At 46.9% G+C, this 18399-nt stretch overlaps 2 long non-coding RNA genes across 4 annotated transcripts in view; one reads left to right on the top strand and one right to left on the bottom strand.

The window, feature by feature from the left end:
- The window catches only part of LOC142819451 (uncharacterized), a 55002-nt gene extending 44706 nt beyond the window's left edge, over positions 1–10296 (bottom strand). Inside the window, exons 1-3 of one of the 2 annotated variants that reach the window (XR_012897371.1) lie at positions 10158–10296; positions 5512–5599; positions 797–1373 (exon numbers count right to left, since the gene is read on the bottom strand). This is a non-coding gene — a long non-coding RNA (uncharacterized LOC142819451). Of the gene's footprint in view, positions 1–796; positions 1820–5511; positions 5600–10157 lie in introns of both variants that reach the window. The other variant, XR_012897370.1, reaches the window with a different exon arrangement.
- Positions 10297–11101: 805 nt separating this feature from the next.
- Positions 11102–16212, top strand: LOC142819452 (uncharacterized). 2 transcript variants are annotated; one of them, XR_012897372.1, is made up of 4 exons: positions 11102–11231; positions 11548–11719; positions 15290–15436; positions 16074–16212. It is a non-coding gene; the product is annotated as an uncharacterized LOC142819452 (long non-coding RNA). The 2 variants fall into 2 exon arrangements; XR_012897373.1 differs by having other exon boundaries at positions 15361–15436.
- Positions 16213–18399: the final 2187 nt, after the last annotated feature.

Consider the following 18399-nt stretch of genomic DNA (forward strand, 5'->3'; position numbering starts at 1 on the left):
AAAAAGGTGGGAAATAGTCCAAGAAAAAGTTTAGAAAAATGTTGAAAAAAAAGCCAGAAAAAGATGGTTAAAAGTCTAACAAAAATTTAAGAAAAGTGTTGACAAAAAGTTTTAAAATGTCAATAACAAAATTGGGGAAATGATGGGTAAAAGCTGGGGGAGAAAATCTAGAAAACTGGAGGAAAAAGTCAAGAATAAAGCCAGGAAAAAGGTGGAGAAAAGTCCAAGAAGAAGTTAAGAAAATGTCCAAAAAAAGTTAAGAAAAAAGTGAAGCAAAAGGTGGGAAAATGGTGGGAAAAAGTCCAAGAAAAGTTGAGAAAAAATGTTGAAAAACGTTAAAGAAAAACTTGAGTAAAAAAGTCAGGAAATGTTGAAGAAAAAGTTGTGTATAAGTTGAGCGAAAGTCAAGGAATAAGTTGAGAAAAAAGTCGGGAAAAAGATAGGAAAAGTCCAAGAAAAAGTTGAGAAAAGTGTTGACAAAAAGTGAAGAAACAAGCTGGGGAAAAGTTGAGAAAAAAATGGGAAAAATGTAGGGGAAAACTTAAGGAAAAAGTCAGGAAAATGTTGAGGGAGAAGTCAAGAAAAATGTCAAGAAGAAAGACAGGAAAATGCCAGGAATGAAATAAATGATTGTTCTTGATGTTTTCTGGACTTTTTTTCAAGGAAGTCGAAAATGACTAGAAAAAGCTGAGAAAAATCAGGAAAAAGTCAAGAAATGAAAACTCTGTTGTAAAGAAAGAAAGAAAGAAAGAAAGAAAGAAAGAAAGAAAGAAAATATCTAGTCTGGTACTCTTACCTTCTCACCACAGTTGGAAATTAGCCAAATCCATTCTGATTTAATTAGCACTGTTGTCACACTCCCATCTTTCAGTGAAAAGCAGAATTTATTTTTCAGCAGTTCTAAGTCATCACGTTTTGTGGGCTCACTCAGCCGTTCATAGCCAGCCAGGCACTTCCCAGGCTGTCCTGAGTTGATACGGCCGCACCATTAGTGAGAAGCTCAGTACCGGGAGTGTGGCAGGGCTGTAGATGGTTTCAGAATGTAGGGTACCATAAGGGCCTAGTAGTGGTTTGCTGCAGGTCTAGTGGAAGTTGAAGGAAGACACAGCGAACGCTGCTTTCATAGTCATTCTGGCACCAACACAGAAAGCACTGGGAGGACTTCACCCGGCCTTTTGCTCTTAATATTGTACGTGTAATAGGCCAACAGACCACACAGCACTGTGTATTTCAAGGAGCTGAGGGCCAGAGACCTGCCCATTCAAGCCCTTCTTTGGACTTCCATCAGCAGAACCAAATGCTTTTGCATGCGGCTGCAGCTCGTGACTGATAAGCAAAGAGGCTTCCAGCACTAGACACGAGGTGACATTTGCCTGTTGAGAGACAAGTGAGGATGAGGGGAGGGCGTTTTGGAAGTCTGGTTTGTCCCCCAAAGAGAGCTGTTTCCATTGGCTTGCTAGGGCTGCAAGCAATAACAGGCCAGAGAAGCCAGCTTTCCATTCCCCTGTTCCATTACTCTTTTTGATTGGCACTTTAATGAGGGCGCTAGGGGTCGACCCCCTGCCAGGGGGCTGGTTCATGCCCCGTTTATCTCACAGTCCATGTAAGACTAAAATAACACGCCAGGCTGAGTTTCACTGCCTTGTGATGCAGCAGCCCTCCATGATGGATTGAGTGACTGCAGCAAGTTGGCAGCTAAAGTGTGTTGTAACAGTATCTTTCTGTCAGCACAACACAATGGATTTGCTGATTCCCGGGTTTTCTCAATGTTCCCTGTTGCCATCAACTCAGGAATTACTAGCGTTCATTTTCCAGGGGGCTGCAGTGGTATAAAAAAAAATGTTCCAAAGGTTATTTCTGGTTTTTCTTCTCAACTGCCCTGCAGCTGATGAAGTAGGTGTTGCAGTGCCAACTTTACTCCCCGCACAAAAGGCGCCATAAATTCCTGTTGCCTGCTTTTCCAACACCGCTTAAAGTTCAAAGACTATAGGAGTCAGCCACGCCGGTGTTTTGCCTGTGTGCACATTCTGCTGGGCCAGCATATGGTGCATTGGGTTTTTCACCCCCAAATAAGGATTAGCAGCCAGTGCAGGACTAGGAGGCGGGGTTCTCGTTAAAATGGGATAATACAGACTTGCTATGCTGTTATCCTGGGATAGAGGTCACACGGTGAGCAAACTCTATATCCCATGCTGCTACCTCACTGCAAGGTCTGAAGTAAGAATATGCTGCACTGTGTTTCATTGTAGGGTCTCAGAGAATCACAGCCTCTAAACAGTATTCTTCTTCCCTCTGCCCCACCAATAAGATCATTCCTGATTTACAGGTGGGTAAAACAGGCCCTGTAAAGTTAACTGATCAGCCTCCGAGCAGTGAGTCACTTGAAAGGGTAGGAATGAAACCGAACCCTTGGGCTTGATGGATTGGGTTAAATCAGTGGAGTTACACTAGGGGCTAATTTGGCCTGATTCTTAACTGAAACCATTACACCACGTGCCCCCTCCATCAAAGCCAACAAAGAGGTTGTTCATTTAATAAAAAAATATTTGGGCTGAAGGCTCTGTGTGGCAGGGAAGAACTTTTTTTAGTAGTTCTAGATTTCCTGGGCGTTGCTCAGGTCCTTAACTCAATTACATTGGGGGGGGAAGGGGTGTAAAATAAAGGGGAAAAGTACTTGCTTTATTTAAATGATTGTATTTTTCAAAAATTCAGTGTTACTTCGATGAAGTTAATTGCCAAATGTATTTGTCGTTGGACAAGCTGAAGGGAGAAGTGCAATTGCAATAAGCAGTTGCTGTTATTAGTAGAGCCCTGTGCAGATACAAAATCTGTATACATATCTGCATCTGTATCCGCAGTAATGAGCTGCAGATGCAGATACCAGCAGATATAAAGCGGATCACCACAGATTTGCAGGGCTCTAGTTAGTTTCCCAGCCTGCGGGCACAGCTGCTATAAGTTGCAGCCACTTGCCTCCTGAGTTACTGGGAAGGGAGTATCTGCATTTCACCAAAATGTTTCTTTTTGGGTTGCAAATGTGTGCTCTGTGCAGCCACTAGAAATGCCAGGTTTCTGTGTCAGGCCTATGGGCCTGGCTTCCCAAGCAAGCAAGGGAGTAGCCCTTTAGGAATGGAAATTGAACATTTAGTCAGATACAAAGTGGGGCACCATGCCAGATCTAACAAGGCTCTCTCTCTAATTTACATTAATCTGCATGAGACCAGAGATGGGCCCGATAGATACATAGATAGACAGATCGATAGTTTACACAGTAAAAGAAAATTAAACTTAACGGCTAACATAAATGTAATGTTCTCTCCCCATCTGTCAGCAATTATTTGTATTTAGTAGCCCTGCCAATGCTGAAAAGGTCAATGAAGAAGAAATTGAGAATGTCAAAAATGAATAAAAATATTCATCATGTAACCAATCAAAATTCTATTAAACTGTTAAACGGTGGGGTTGCCAGCTGCCGGCTCTGTGGGGTTCCTGGGGCTGCCGGCCTATGCAGAGTTGTAACCGATAAGCATCAGCTTATTGGTTAACTAGTTAAGCCCTTACATCCCTAGAAGAAACATCCGTATTCACGGGATTCCCATCAGACCCTGAGGGCGTCTCATAAAAGATTCACAATAGCCCATGTTTAACCCCTGTCCTTCTTTCCTTGGCCTCTCCAGCATGGAGTTTCTTCCAAGTTCAGGTGGGCTACAGCCAGAAGTAACAAAACCTTTCTCCTTTCTGTCCATGCACCAGTGCGACTCAGCAGTCCTTCCTCTGAAATTAGCGGTGCTAACCTCGACGTGTGCCTATAATGCAACCCCCTCTGCTGTTCTCATCTCTGGCCCTTGCCTGGTGCTAGGGTAGCGGAAGGCGGTGGGAATAAGAGCTGTGGTCTACTCCAGTTGCACTCCACCTGTGCGGGGTCGGGTGAGGAACAGGTTAGCTGGGTGAAAAGTTCACCGCGTGCTGAGCTGTCTGTTTCCCTGGCTTAATTTATCTGATATTTGGCTAACCTTGCTCTGAACCCAGCCCCGGAGACCCTCTTCTTCTCACCCCTCTCCAGCAGGCTCATGTCAGCCAAAGACATCTCCTCCCCTTCTCCCTGAAGGGAGCAGAGGGTTGGGCCAGGCAGCCAGGCACTAGAGGAAGAACTTATCGCCTGGAATTATTTGGGGGCTGCCTTAACCTCAGGAACAAACATAATAGCTCCACCTGCAGCAACATTCGCCTTGTTACTGCAGCCAAACACTCAGCTGCATGGCACCCAGCTCCACCCTGTCCCCTCTCATGACTCCGCCAAGGAGGTGTTCTTCTGCGTACGCATCTCGGGGAGTCTAATGGAATTTTTTGTCCATGGGTGCCCATTTTGATAGGCATCTGCAGTGCCTCCTTCCCCTCCACACACACATGGTCCCGACTGGCTTCCCTCATGTTCCAGCAGCTGCCCCCAGTAGCTGCAAAGGACCTCTCCCGTGCGGTGGTCTTACTGCATAGAGAGGGAGTGCCCCAGGAACGGCAGGAGGGATGTAGTTTCACTGTGCTACGAGGGTGGGGAGAAGGGGAGGCTTATGCGGGGAGCACACTGCATGGCAGGATGGGGCAGAGCTGGTGCCGGAGCACCCTCCAGGGCTCCTCCATTGCTCCCAGACACCCCACACAGGGATACACAAGTAAGGCTGCCAACCCTGCCAGCGTGACAGACTGCTCTTGGCTGAAGGCTCACCTCATGTGATGAAACCTCCGGGAATAGGGCCAGCCAAAATGGGCACCCCCCTACCCGAATGAGGCAGAGGCGGGGCGGGGGGAGGGACAGGAGGGAGGGCACAAAGTTTTGCTGCTGATACTTTGAGGGGAGGGAAAGAAGCCAACCCCAGATCCTGGTGGCACTTGCAGGCTAAGCTATTTACACAGGCCTGGTGACAGGAGAGGGCAAAGGGGCAATTGCTCTGGGCTAAAGGGCCTATGAAATTGCTGCTGGAGCACCACACAGTGTGCTCCAGACAGCTCGGAGAGCTGGGAGGGGAAGGGGCATGGTGCGCTCCAGGCTGCACTGGGGGTTGGCTATCCTGGCCCCACCCTTGTGTCTGAACACATATGAAAAGGACAAATCAAATTTCAGAACAGAAGGGGGATGCGGGGGGAGGTGTTCTTTTTTTTTTTTAATTGTATCCTTTGGTATATACGGTTGTGACTATTTTCTTCCACTATTTGATCGGAGGAAGTGGGTCTGGCCCACGAAAGCTCATCACCTAATAAACCATCTTGTTAGTCTTTAAAGTGCTACATAGTCCTGTATTTTGCTTCAGCTACACCAGACTAATGCGGCTACATTTCTATCACTTTTCCCCCAAAGAGTGATTTTTCATCCCAAAGCTACATATTCAGGCAGCCTGGGGCTTGCTGCCCTTCTAAATGGTGTCAGAGAGATGTCAGGAACTAGGGCTAGTCCCCAAACCCAGTCAGTGAGAAACACTTGCTCTGGGGGAACTCAAATGATTCATGTCAGCCTACCTCAGGCTCCAGTACAGAGCAATGTGTCCCCGGCGCCTGCTGGCCTGCCCAAGGGCATGCTGGGTTCTTCCCTGCTTCTTGATTCATGCTGGAGTGGATAGAAATGAACAGAAAAGGGAGGAGACAGCTTGCAGGGACTTAAGTTATATATATATATTAAAAAAAAAAAAAGTCAGACATCGGTGTGACAGCTTTAAAGTACATGGAAACTCCTTGTGGTCTAAGCCAAATATTTAGCTGGCTTCTCAGGCTCACCCCATGCCGTGGCCATGCCGCAAGGCGTGACATGTCTGGAAGCACACAGTGAAATAGCTCTGATGTGGTCACTGTCGTTGGTGACACCTCCCTTTTCCGCCCTCATCACACCCACGTTCCCACACAAGCCACAACAGGCCTGTGATGGAATAGCTGATTCCCTGCCTGGGAACGTTTCACAGAACAAGCCTGAGCCCCTCTCAACTGTGGCCTCGCACGGCTCCATGGCAGGGAAACTGCAAAGAAGTGTTGAGAAAAACGTGTCACTGAACGTTAAAAATGCAAGCGAATGACGCAATCAGAGGACACACCACTAAACATCTCAGCCCTGCCTTCCCCCCTCCTCAAGATAACTTTTTCCTCCATCCTGCCAGCCTACTATAATAGTAGGTGTAACTTCCATTTAATGTAGCTTTCATCCCAAAGCATGTTTGTTAATCTTGCTGCTCTCTCTTTGAAATGGGCATTGGAACCTCCCTGACCAGTCCTGAGGGAGGGAGTTTGCCAGACCAGGGGAAGTTAATTCCGGTCCCTCTGCTGATGGACTCCCAGCTCTCCCAGGATCCACCAACAGACTCAGTCAGATAGGTTCCCCTCCTGCCTGCTGGGCTCTGCTGCCAACCCCAGCCACCAAACTCCCTGCCCCTGGGCCATTGGGCTTCCAACTCCACTGCCAGCCCCAGCTACTGGCTCCCTGTTCCACTGCTGGCTGCCGGCCCCTGGCCACTGGACTTCCACCTGCCTGAGTTCTCTGGTCCAGGGGCTCTTTCATCCAGCAACATCCATGGTCCTGCCAGAACAGGGATGTTACCGGACCAGAGAGGTTCAACCAATATTAGATCCATTTTACAGATGTGGGGGATGGGGAAGCTTAAGCGATTGTCAAAAATAGTGACCAAACCAATCATAGAATCCTAGGGCTGGAAGAGACCTCAGGAGGTCATCAAGTCCAGCCCCTGCTCAAGCAGGACCAACTGCAACTAAATCAACCCAGCCAGGGCTTTGTCAACCGAAGACTTAAAAACCTCTAAGGATGGAGATTCCACCACCTCCCTATTAACCCATCCCAGTGCTTCCCCACCCTCCTACGAAATAGTTTTTCCTAATATCCAACCTAGACCTCCCCCACTGTAACTTGAGACCATTGCTCCTTGTTCTGCCATCCGTCACTACTGAGAACAGCCTCTCTCCATCCTCTTTGGAACCTCCCTTCAGGAAGTTGAAGGCTGCTATCAAATCCCCCCTCACTCTTCTCTTCTGCAGACTAAACAAACCCAGATCTCTCATTCTCTCCTCATAGGTTATGTGCTCCAGCCCCCTAATCATTTTGGTCACCCTCCGCTGGACCCTCTCCAATGAGCCCACATCCTTTCTATAGTCCGGGGCCCAGAACTGGACACAATACTCCAGATGTGGCCTCACCAGTGCTGAATAAAGGGGAATAATCACTTCTCTAGATATGCTGGCAATGCTCCTCCTAATGCAACTTAATATGTGATTAGCCTTCTTGGCTACAAGGACACACTGTTGACTCATACCCAGCTTCTCATCCACTGCAATCCCCAGGTCCTTTTCTGCTGAACTGCTACTTAGCCAGTCGGTCCCCAGCCTGTAACAATGCTTGGGATTCTTCCATCCAGGGCCGGCCTTAGGCCGAGTCAGCCAATTCACCGGCGTGGGGCCCCACACCTGAGGGGGCCCCGCACCCAGGGAAGCGACGCATGTGCCGTGCACCCAGGGGCCACACATGCATGCGGGGCACAGCACATGTGTCATGACGTCTGGGGCCCCGCGCATGTAGAGTCGGCCCTACTTCCGTCACAAGTGCAGGACTCTGCACTTGTCCTTGTTGAACCTCATCAGATTTCTTTTGGCCCAATCCTCTAATCTGTCTAGGTCACCCTGGACCCTATCCCTGCCCTGGAGCATATCTACCTCACCCCCTAGCTTAGTGTCATCTGCAAACTTGCTGAAGGTGCAATCCATCCCCTCATCCAGGTCATTAATAAAGATGTTGAACAATGAGACAATCCAAGAGTATTGCCGTCCAGTCAATTTCCATTGTGTTTGGAATCCAGGCGACCCTCGATCCAGTCCCATGTTCCAATTACGCTTTCATTATTTATCCAGCCTGTAACAGCTTCAATAGGAGGGATTGAGAAGGCTTACACCAGGCTATTACATAGCTTACAGGTTTAAATTCTTCTCTTGCTTCTGTCAGAGAGGGGGGAATTGAACTTGGGTTTCCCATGTCCCTGGGCTAAAAGTTATAAGATGGGCACCATCACCTCCAAATATTCTGTGTGAAGCAAAAGATGTTACTGGTTTGTGCTATGACCATACAAATCATTGTTGCACCCACTGTCATGTATTTGCACCAAATTTTGTACAAAGTGGGACAAGTAAGATGTCAGTGAAAAGCTTATGATTCACTGATGCTGTTTCTACTGCTTGTATGCATGTATCATTTCTGTATTTGAAGTTATGAGCATTGGTCATGTACTTATTGCCCAGAAGCATACTTTTGAAATATATCAGCAGGAGGCTTGTGCAATGGTTGTAGTCAAGTGACTAGCAGCACTGCACTGACAATGCACCTCAGTTGGTGTCAATCCATATATGATGAACTTTGTTGTGAACATTAAGACCAGTATGTAAGCCATGGCTGCTGTCTGCAAACACACATACACGCACACGCACCATCTCCACCATCATGACATCTGAGTACATAATTGATTGGCCTTCTCTGGCCAAGCAGCAATCGTAACAATTCTTCATAGATGTAGATGGATATTGCGTTCCACCCTCAAATCAGAAAGCACTCTACCAAGGTAGTTGAGCATTATAGCTCACATTTTATAGACAGGGAAACTGAGGCACACACCCCTTTTGAGTCTTGCCCAGTGTCACTCAGTGTGGGAACAGCACCCTGGCTTTCTTCACTCCCACCCTTGTGTTCAATCCACTGCACTACAGTTGTCTACTCAATGCCATACCTGCAACTGATCTACACTTTTAGTTAACACCAAGAAGAGACTTTTGACATCCTGGCCCTATTACGTGTCGCTTCTAGCCCACTGACATGAGGCATTAAGTGCAAGGAAAGAGGAAGAGAGAGAGAGAGCAAGAATAGCTGCTGTGCTAAGCTGACCCAGAAATGCAAAGACTCAGGATTTTGTTATGGAAATGTTTGCTTTGGCCCGCACCATGCTTTTCTGTTGAACTTTTGTTTGCATTTTTCCTTGCTTTGTGTTTGCTGTTCATTTGTGCTGCGCTCGCTGTGCGAAATTAAGCCATCATGTTGGTATTTTCTTTTCTTTAAAATCCTTACAATTCCTTTCAGAACTGGATGTTAACAGGACAAAGGAAATAAATACTTGAAAGAAGATACAAGCTGTGTTTCTGTTTTACTTCGGTGCTGCTGTGGTAACTGAATACCAGTCGGCAAGGTCAAAATAAGAAACGGCCAGAAAAATCCCAGTCCTCAGTCCAGAGGTTGGGTTGCCTATCGTTAAGCAATTTTCAGGCTACGTGCCTAAAGATCATAACAGTTCCTCAGTAAATCTCTGAGTGTTTCATATAGTTTCCTTGTCATATGGTCATTAAGTTTTATAACCTTTATATTTCAAATGAAACAATGGACACAAATGCCTTCTAAATGTTTTAATAGGTTCCACATGTTAACGATTTTTAATATTTTGGTTGCTCGGCTGGTAGCATACTTGCCTGTGGGACTGTTAGTGTTGGCCAAGAAACTGGGGTGGGAGCCACCAAACAACTTAGCCATTGCAATGCTGAGCATCACAGAAACAATGAACATGAACCCACATATCAACCCACATATAATGAACTTTGTTGTGAACATTAAGACCAGCATGTAAGCCATGGTTGCTGCCTAAAAAGGATTGAGTCACGCATGTATGCATGCAAACACACACACACATACACACCCCATCACGACATCTGAGTACGTAACTGACTGGCCTTCTCTGGCCAAGCAGCTATAGTAACAATTCTTTCATAGATGTAGATGTAGACGGATCTTGCTTCAAAAAACCTCAACAAAACTGAATTCTGTTCCACAATGAGCAGCAAGGAGCAGAAACAGCCTCCCGACAGGATGAATATTTATTCACATTCCTGTATTGCACACACCCAAACCAAAAGTCACGGCAATCAATTTGAACACAACTGATTGATTCACTGAGGAATGTTTAAGACATAAAGTGTCTGTCAAATAATTGAAAAAAGCCTCCTGGCGTCTGTTTAAAAACCATTCATATGCACAGAAAAGCGTTTAAATTACAAAATTAATGGCTCACTTCCAGCAGTTCCCCTCGCTGTAGTGAAGTTGTCCAGCGCAGGCTTTGGGTCAGACACATGGAACTCACCTTGTGCTGTGAAAAGACTCTCTCATGTACCAGTTTTCTCAACCCACTTTCGTGCATCATCAGTTTCTCCTTCACAAATCCCAAAATGTTTCAGATTTTACCCCAAACTCATGTGCTGCCTGCAGCCTCAGGTAATTTATTTGCAGACCCTACATCTCTTATTACTAAGTTAGCAAAGGAGCCCTTACATCCGAGTATAGCTAGTACTTCACGTAATATTCTGCCAGGCCTATCCTACCACATGTCCAGTCTTCTGAGTGCAGAGAGGGTTCATGTGTTTGACTGGTTATATCTTTCCACTTTCGTGCTGATATACAAAAGGCTGTGGATGCTAAATGTACTCTTGCTTTATCATGCCTCTGGCTCCATCACTTTTGGCAGCGTGATTTCCCTCTGAAATAATCCGTCTGCCAGTTTAGCCCATGTTTTTCTGAGTAACAATCTTCCCAGGGCAGACCCAAGTTGGAAGAGATGAGCAGCTGCTCACCACAAGGAGGCAGAAGCAGGACTAGGTCTTCAGGCTTTTGTGCCTCCTTAGTCGCACTCTTCAAACCTAAAGATATTTAAAGTGGGCTGTAATGTTAGCACATGAGAAGGTGTGTACACAGGTGTGAGGCCGCCTCGGGGGAAGGTGAGGCGAAGGATAATCTGCTTACACAGCATGCTGACTCAGAGGCACTCCAATTACAGCCCTTTGCAAGAAGAAAAAATGAAGGGGAAAACATTCTGAAACCAGGTGGGGTGGGGAAGTAGCCAAGGTGTCTGTCACAAAATCATAGGGTTGCTGCTGTCAAACCTGCAAAGAGGGAGGCCTGGCTCAGCATGGCTCTTATTGGCTTAGTCAAAGCAAAGTTCCTGTTTTTGGGGACACGTGTCTAAGATCAAGTCCTTGCAGGAGAAATTCACAGAGTGGGCAAACACTGGTATCAGATAGGGATTCAGCTAAAAAGTTAGCACCATGCTGATGTGGAGCAGGTAGGGATTGCATCTGAAGCCGGAAACTGAGGTAACCAAGAGGGGTAGTGACCCAGCCCCATTCACCCAGCCAGACTGTGAGAGAATTAGAACAGTGAGGTGAGTGTTTAAAATTTTCTTATAACAAAGCAAAAATTACAATAGATCACATAGCCTTAAATGGCAACGTGTTTTAAAGGTTTTAAGTTAACAATAGGGAAATTTACCCATGTTTAACAATGGGTATACGTAATGTGGCCAAATAATGTGGCCTACAGATCCATGACAGGAAGTACTCCAGGCTGCTTGCAGCTTGGGGATACAACCAGACCTGCCAATTCCAGGCAGCATGGGAATGCCTCATCCTATGAAGTTCCTTCCTATTGCAACAACTTTCACAACCACAATGATTCCCTTCTACTTTCCTAAAATGCAGATGATCTTAATCACCCTTTGAAGAAAAAGCAGAATAATTTCTCCGACTACAGTGCTAATTTCCTCTGATGAAATTAAACTGTATCTTTGGAAGTTAATGTCCTTTCCATTCTGGATCACCTGATAGGTCACCAAATCTGTCGACCTTATGAAGCAAAGCAGCAATTTTTCAGGTATGCACAGATCAATTTTTCCTATTTTTCATTGTGTAAGGTCCATAATTCCATTCCAGGGGAATCTCATTTTATATATCCTCTAATATCGTCTCCTGAACAATGAGGTTATGGAGGAGACTAGCTAACCTCCTCCATTTTTGACAGAAGCCCTAGCTAAAGATTGGATGACCAAAATGTAGATTGAGGTGAATTATGTACCGATGACCAAACAGGTGCCTAGCAGATCACATTGCAGGAGACATAACTGTCTGCCCAGAGATTGCCAATGCGCCATGGATTAGGTGTTGATGCTTGACAGAAGGATGGATATTCCATGTAGTTACTTTGGGAATGACTGCCATGACAGTGAGGGCGACTTGTGTAAATGAAATGAAAAATACAGGGCCTCTTCAGGCAAAGCTCCCAACTTTATAAACTTATCTGACTGGAGATCATGGTTCTCAGGAAGTCTATGTATGACGGGTCTGACAACATTTGTTACAACATCATGGGTAGCTGTCTCAAAATTTAATGTTGGGGTCTGCCCAAAACTTTCATTTTCTTGAATTGTTGGGGTGAAAGTAATTTAAATTTCTTATGGGTACTGTTGTATTGCCCGCCCCCCCACAACCAGGGGGCTCCGGGGAGGAGGTTGGGGAAGCACTTGGAAGAGGGGAAATGACCAGGAATTGTCAACATGGATTGACCAAGACCATGTCACACCTGACCAACCCGATTGCCTTCTATGACAAGGTAAATGGCTCTGTGGATATGGGAAAGGCAGTAGACGTGATATACCTTGACTTTAGGAATGCTTTTGATATGGTTTCCCACAGTATTCTTGCCAGCAAGTTAACAAAGTATGGACTGGCTAAATGCACTGTAAGATGAATAGAAAGCTGGCTAGATCATCAGGCTCAATGGGTATTGATCAATGACCAGCGGTGGCCCTAGATTAGCTACCAGCAACTGGTGCCCTAGGTGAACCATGCAATCGGCGCCCCCCAGCTCCAAATGCCTCAATAATATTGCGCCACCATTTAGCGCCCCATTTAACTTGGCGCTCTAGGTGACCGCTTAGTTCGCCTATATGGACAGGTCGCCCCTGTCAACGACTCAATGTCTGGTTGGTAGTTGGTATCAAGTGGACCCACAGCCCAGGTCTACATGTGGGAGTTATTTCAAAATAACAAACAGAACGTCCACACTACCAAGCCCGTTATTTTGAAATTATACCTCCTCCTTTCCTTGGGGAATAAGCTTATTTCAAAATAGTTATTTCGGGAGTTATTTCAAAATAAGCTATTTGAAAGAATTCCCTAGTGTAGACATGCCCTCAGCAAGTTCGCAGATGATACTAAGCTAGGGGGAGAGGTAGATATGCTGGATAGAGATAGGGTCCTGGACAAATTGGAGGATTAGGCCAAAAGAAATCTGATGAGGTTCAACAAGGACAAGTGCAGAGTCCTGCACTTGAGATGGAAAAATTCCAATCACTGCTACAGGCTGGGGGCCAACTGGCTAAGTAGCAGTTCAGCAGAAAAGGACCTGGGGATTTCAGTGGATGAGAAGCTGGATATGAGTCAACAGTGTGCCCTGGTAGCCAAGAAGGCTAACGGCATATTAGGTTGCATTAGTAGGAACATTGCCAGCAGATCTAGGAAAATGATTATTCTCCTGGTGAGGTCACATCTGGAGTATTGCATCCAATTCTGGGCCCCCCTTTACAAAAAGGATGTGGACGCATTGGAGAGGGTCCAGTGGAGGGTGACCAAAATGATTAGGAGGCTGGAGCACATGACCTATGAGGAGAAGCTGAAGAATTTGGGCTTCTTTAATCTGCAGAAGAGAAGAGTGGGGAGGGAGGGAGAGGGGGTTGATAGCAGCCTTCAACTACCTGAAGGGAGGTTCCAAAGAGGATGGAGAGAGGCTGTTCTCAGTCGTGACAGAACAAGGAGCAATGGTCTCAAGTTGCAGTAGGGGAGGTCTAAGTTGGATATTAGGGAAAACTTTTTCACTAGAAGGGTGGTGAAGCGGTGAAATGAGTTAACTAGGGAGGTGGTAGAATCTCCATCCCTAGAGGTGTTTAAGTCCTGGCTTGACAAAGCCCTGGCTGGGATGATTTGGTTGGGGTTGGTCCTGCTTTTAGACTCAATGACCTTCTGAGATCTCTTCCAACCCTCTGATTCAGTGAGATGCAATATGGCAGTACCTGTAAGAAACTGAAGTGTGGGGTGGAGTGCAGGGGGCTCCGGGCAGGGAGTTGGGGGTTGTGAGGAGGGTCTCAGGGCAGAACATTGTGGTGTGTGGGGGGTGCAGGAATCGGGGCAGGGGGCCGGAGATGTGGGGGGCTCAGGGCAGGGTGTTCACATGTGGGGAGGCACAGGTGAACACAGGGAGGCGCAGGTGCACTTTAGGGTGGGCAGGGGGGCTGAAGCCCCCCACTTCCTACTGACACTGCTTGTGACTTGCTGTTCTCTTCCATCCCTGTCAGGGAGTGAGAGGCAAGCTCACATGGGTAGTGCAGGGAGGGGGAAGAGGAGTGAGTGACCCAAGAGGGAGGGGGATGCAGGGACTCTGCATGCAGTCCTCTCACTCCCTGATAATTATGGAAGGGGGCAATACACAGCTACAGTAGGACGGGCCGGGGGGGGGGCTTTGGCCTCTTCTGCCCTCCCTAAAGGAAGTCATGGGGGAGGGGCCTGTGGGTAGGGACAGTCCCGGACCAGTGTGGGGCACCCCGCAGCCAGCCCCTTTCATCTGCCTGCTACTGAGCAGGGCGGCCTACAGGAGACCTGGGAGCCTGTCAGGGAGCATGCCTCATGTCCTCGTGCAGCAGAGTGCCCCAGCCAGCTCTTACCCGAGCGCCGCACCGTCGTACTCCCACCTCTGCTTGAACATTCCACAAACGTTGTACTACAACGACGTGAACTGTTGCTTGGACACGCTCACACACCCACCTGAGTGGTATTCACGACTGTGTGTCACTGTTTGATGTGGCTGATAAACCCTGGACTTTATCTTCAGCCAGTAGAAGCAGTTCCATGTTGATTCTTTCTAAGCTCCAGGACGGTAATAAGTGGTTTGTCCAAGTAACTGTTTTGAATTTGCCGGCTGTTGGAGGGATGGTTGTTTTCCGCCACAGGAATCTCTTGTGAAGTAGAGTCATTAAACAGTTCAGTGCTAGGTTAATTGAACCTGATAACCATAACCCTCTTCAGCCAGATTATCATAAAAAATATTACAGGCCGTCCTCACTATAAGTCCAAGATACATTCCAAAAAGCTTGGACTTATAGCAAAACAACTTAAAGCAGGGAATTTTTTCCTGTGGTTGACTTCCATTTGCGCAAATTTATTTTGAGCGACCTCAGAGTGCGGAATGAGAGGCCTTATAATGCATCAGTTCCAGAGTAGACATAGTCTCCGTGTACAGAGCCTCAAGCACAGAATATTTGAAGAACAGGTAGACTTGAATTTCCTTCTTCTGTAAAGCCAATATTAATACTGACATGAGTCTGGAAGAGAGCCCGGTCATGTCAAATGGTAATGATTGAAGTTAAAGAAAAAAACCTACCATCTCTTACAGAGTGTGAGAATTGTCTGAAAAACAGGGACACGGAGATGAGTCTCTGCTAGGAATTTGTTCTGGTGTTTCAGACAGAACTCTGCTATCTGTGTTCCTGATTATCCGATGCTAAAAGTAAGACCGAGAGCCGTCTTTGCTGAGGAACGGGTAAGATCACACTGCTTTGAAGTAGATGGATGTCTTGGCAATTCCACTGGCTTTGTGAATTTGGGAACGGGACAAAATTGTGCCTGTGATTCTTGCACAGCTCCATAGGGTACCTCCTCTGGAATTTCCAGAGCTGTCTGGAACTGACTGGTGTGGGGGAGGGTCTAACTCCGCATAGGGCTGGTTTGGAACCATGCAAGAAGCTCTGAGGCGTCTGAGGCCAACTACTGACCTTGCCTCAACATTCTGGATTTGTTCCAGCTACCACTTGCGAAGTGGTAATCTCCCTTGTTATGCCTCAGGGACGTGCTATGTGATCTTTACTCTCTTCTGCAGTGTCTGGCAGGAGCCAGGATTATAAATCTACTTTTCCAATGAGTCTCTGAATAGCCTCAGCTTTCCATAAAGCTTCCCACTGTAGCACTAAAAGCTGGGAACTGATTTGTCTGAGCATCTGGTCTCAATAACAAAGGCCCCATGTATCTTTGCTGTCCCAATAGCTTTTCCAACCCTGCAGTCGACGTGGTTTTTAGACGGAGAGGGATCATACTTGCAACACCGGCCATCCATGCAAGCATTGCATGTGGATGGTGTCAAGTGACAAATATTGCTTTTATTCATATTTTATTTCTGTTAGGTTATGCTGACTGACAGCATCCGTGCCCTGGCTGTCTGAAACATGCCTGTACAGTGAGAAGACCAATATGTGTAGTTCTCCAAGTGAGAAATGTTGAATCCCTGACTATGATGGAAGTTCATCTTTGGGAGTGATGCCCGCTTGAATTTGGACACGGTTAAGGAGCCGTACGGCCTTATAAAGTGGAGACCAGGGATGCTAGATATAAGTAAATGTTGGGTGAAGAAGCCCAGTACTTCCTTGCTTGTTCTTACACATCTGAGTGATTCTTCATCTTGTCACCCCCCAGCCATCGGCTGCAGGAAGAAGGTGAAAATGGCATCAAGACAGAGCAACCTGTAGGGGCAACTGGGAGCAGTAAACAGGCCATTAGGACATGTGGCAGCTTGCAGAGGTAGCTGGAGGTAAGAGCATGATATTTAGGGTAAGGCGACTAGAGCAGTAGATGAGGGTTTCAGTCTTTGTGTGTGGCAGGAGATCTTCTATGATGATATCATCCCAGAGACCATGAGTGTGGATTTGGATTTTAGAATGGCCATACTGGGTCAGACCAAAGGTTCATCTAGCCCAGTGTCCTGTCTGCTGACAGGGCCAATGCCAGATGCCCCAGAGGGAGAACACAGAACAGGTAATCAAGTGATCCTTCTCCTGTCACCCATTTCTAGCCTCTGACAAAACAGAGGCTAGGGACACAGTATTGATAGACCTAACCTCCATGAATTTATAAAGCTCTTTTTTGAAAGCTATTAAGTCCTGGTCTTTACAACATCCTCTGGCCAGGAGTTCCATAGGTTAACTGAATGCGGCATGAAGAAAACTTCCTTTTGTTTAAAACCTACTACCTATTAACTTCATTTGGTGACCCCTAGTTCTTATGTTATGGGAACAAATAAATAACTTTTCCTTATTCACTTTTTCCACACCAGTCATGATTTTATAGCCCTCTATCATATCCCCCCCATAAAGAAGGATAAATAATTATAGCTTGTCTAGAGCTGCAGAAGACTGCTTAAGCCTAGTTCTGACTTATCTGCCTGAAAGAGTCTATCAGTTATGTCTGGGTTTTTAAAATTATATATGTATTATTAGATTTACCCAGCATGGGTCTTTAACTGAATTAATTTTTGTTTTTTGAAAAATAACATGAAAACATCCATGCTTCATTTAAATCTTGACTCTGGGGTGGGGCTAGGGAGGAGAGGTTCAGTATTGCAGGCTGCGTACCGCAGCCTCCTCTCACTGCAGCAGCTTGGGGCCAGGTGAGAAGCACCTTCCCATGGCCACTGCAGCTCCTGCTGGAGCAGGTTCATCTGCCCCTCGTGCTCCCCCGACAGAGGGGGAAAGCAGCAAACGGTGCACTTCCCCATTGCCCCCTGACAAAGGGGAGCAGCCAGCAACGTCCCCATTCGTCTCTCAGGGAAGGACTGTGAGAATGCAGAATGGATGCCCAGGAGGCTCTATCCCTTTCTATTGTATCCACATGGGCCAGTTGGGGCTGTGTTCTCCTTGGAGGTCTCTGTCTGAGATATGAATAGGAGTTACTTGAGTAGGGTGGCTTGCTGTAGAGGTGGAAGGAGGAGGAGGGAGCTGGGCCCAAAAGCACAGCACTATGTAGTGCTGATAGCAGCCATGCTGGTCCTGTGCGTTCCATCTCCTGCCTGTGGGGAGGAGGCAACCAAATCCATGCTCAGGAACGTGGCTGCTGGTGCAGGCTCTAGAGACACAGGCCCACTCCTTCATCTGGCACGGTGCCCTCATGGCATCATTCCCCTCCTGCGGGTGGGGGCTAGGGTTGCCAAGTGTCTGGTATTCACCCGGATAGTCCAGGCCAGGAGGCGAAAATGCCGGGCACCTGGCAACCCTACAAACACTCAGTGCCCAGCCTCCCCTTCCCCCAAACTCCCCTCTGGCCCCCAACACCCCCAGCCTCTCTGCTTACCTGGTTCACAAGGCTGCCAGCACAAAATGGCTGCTGGCTAAAAGACCTAGGGAAAGCAATGCTTCCCCTGGGTCTTAGTGCTCCCCTGTTCCTATCCCTGCACTTAAAGGGGACATGCTATTTTAATGCTGTTTTATTTAAAAAACATTTTTTTTTGGCTTAAGTCCTTGGAGACTTTTTTTTCCTTTTGCTCAACAACTTTGGTCTCCCTTTTTGCCCCTTCAACAGAATTTTTTCCCTGTTTTTCCTAGTGGGAGCTAGACAAGGAGACACAGATCTTTCCTTTTGCCTCTCTCGGCCTACCTCGCTCCCTGAAGCCTTCAGGCAAAAGGGAAATGGACCATGGGGTTTGCCATCTCTCCAGTTCGTCTAGGCTCATTCCTATTT

The sequence above is a fragment of the Pelodiscus sinensis genome, chromosome 23, assembly GCF_049634645.1.
Source record: "Pelodiscus sinensis isolate JC-2024 chromosome 23, ASM4963464v1, whole genome shotgun sequence".
NCBI lineage: Eukaryota > Metazoa > Chordata > Testudines > Trionychidae > Pelodiscus > Pelodiscus sinensis.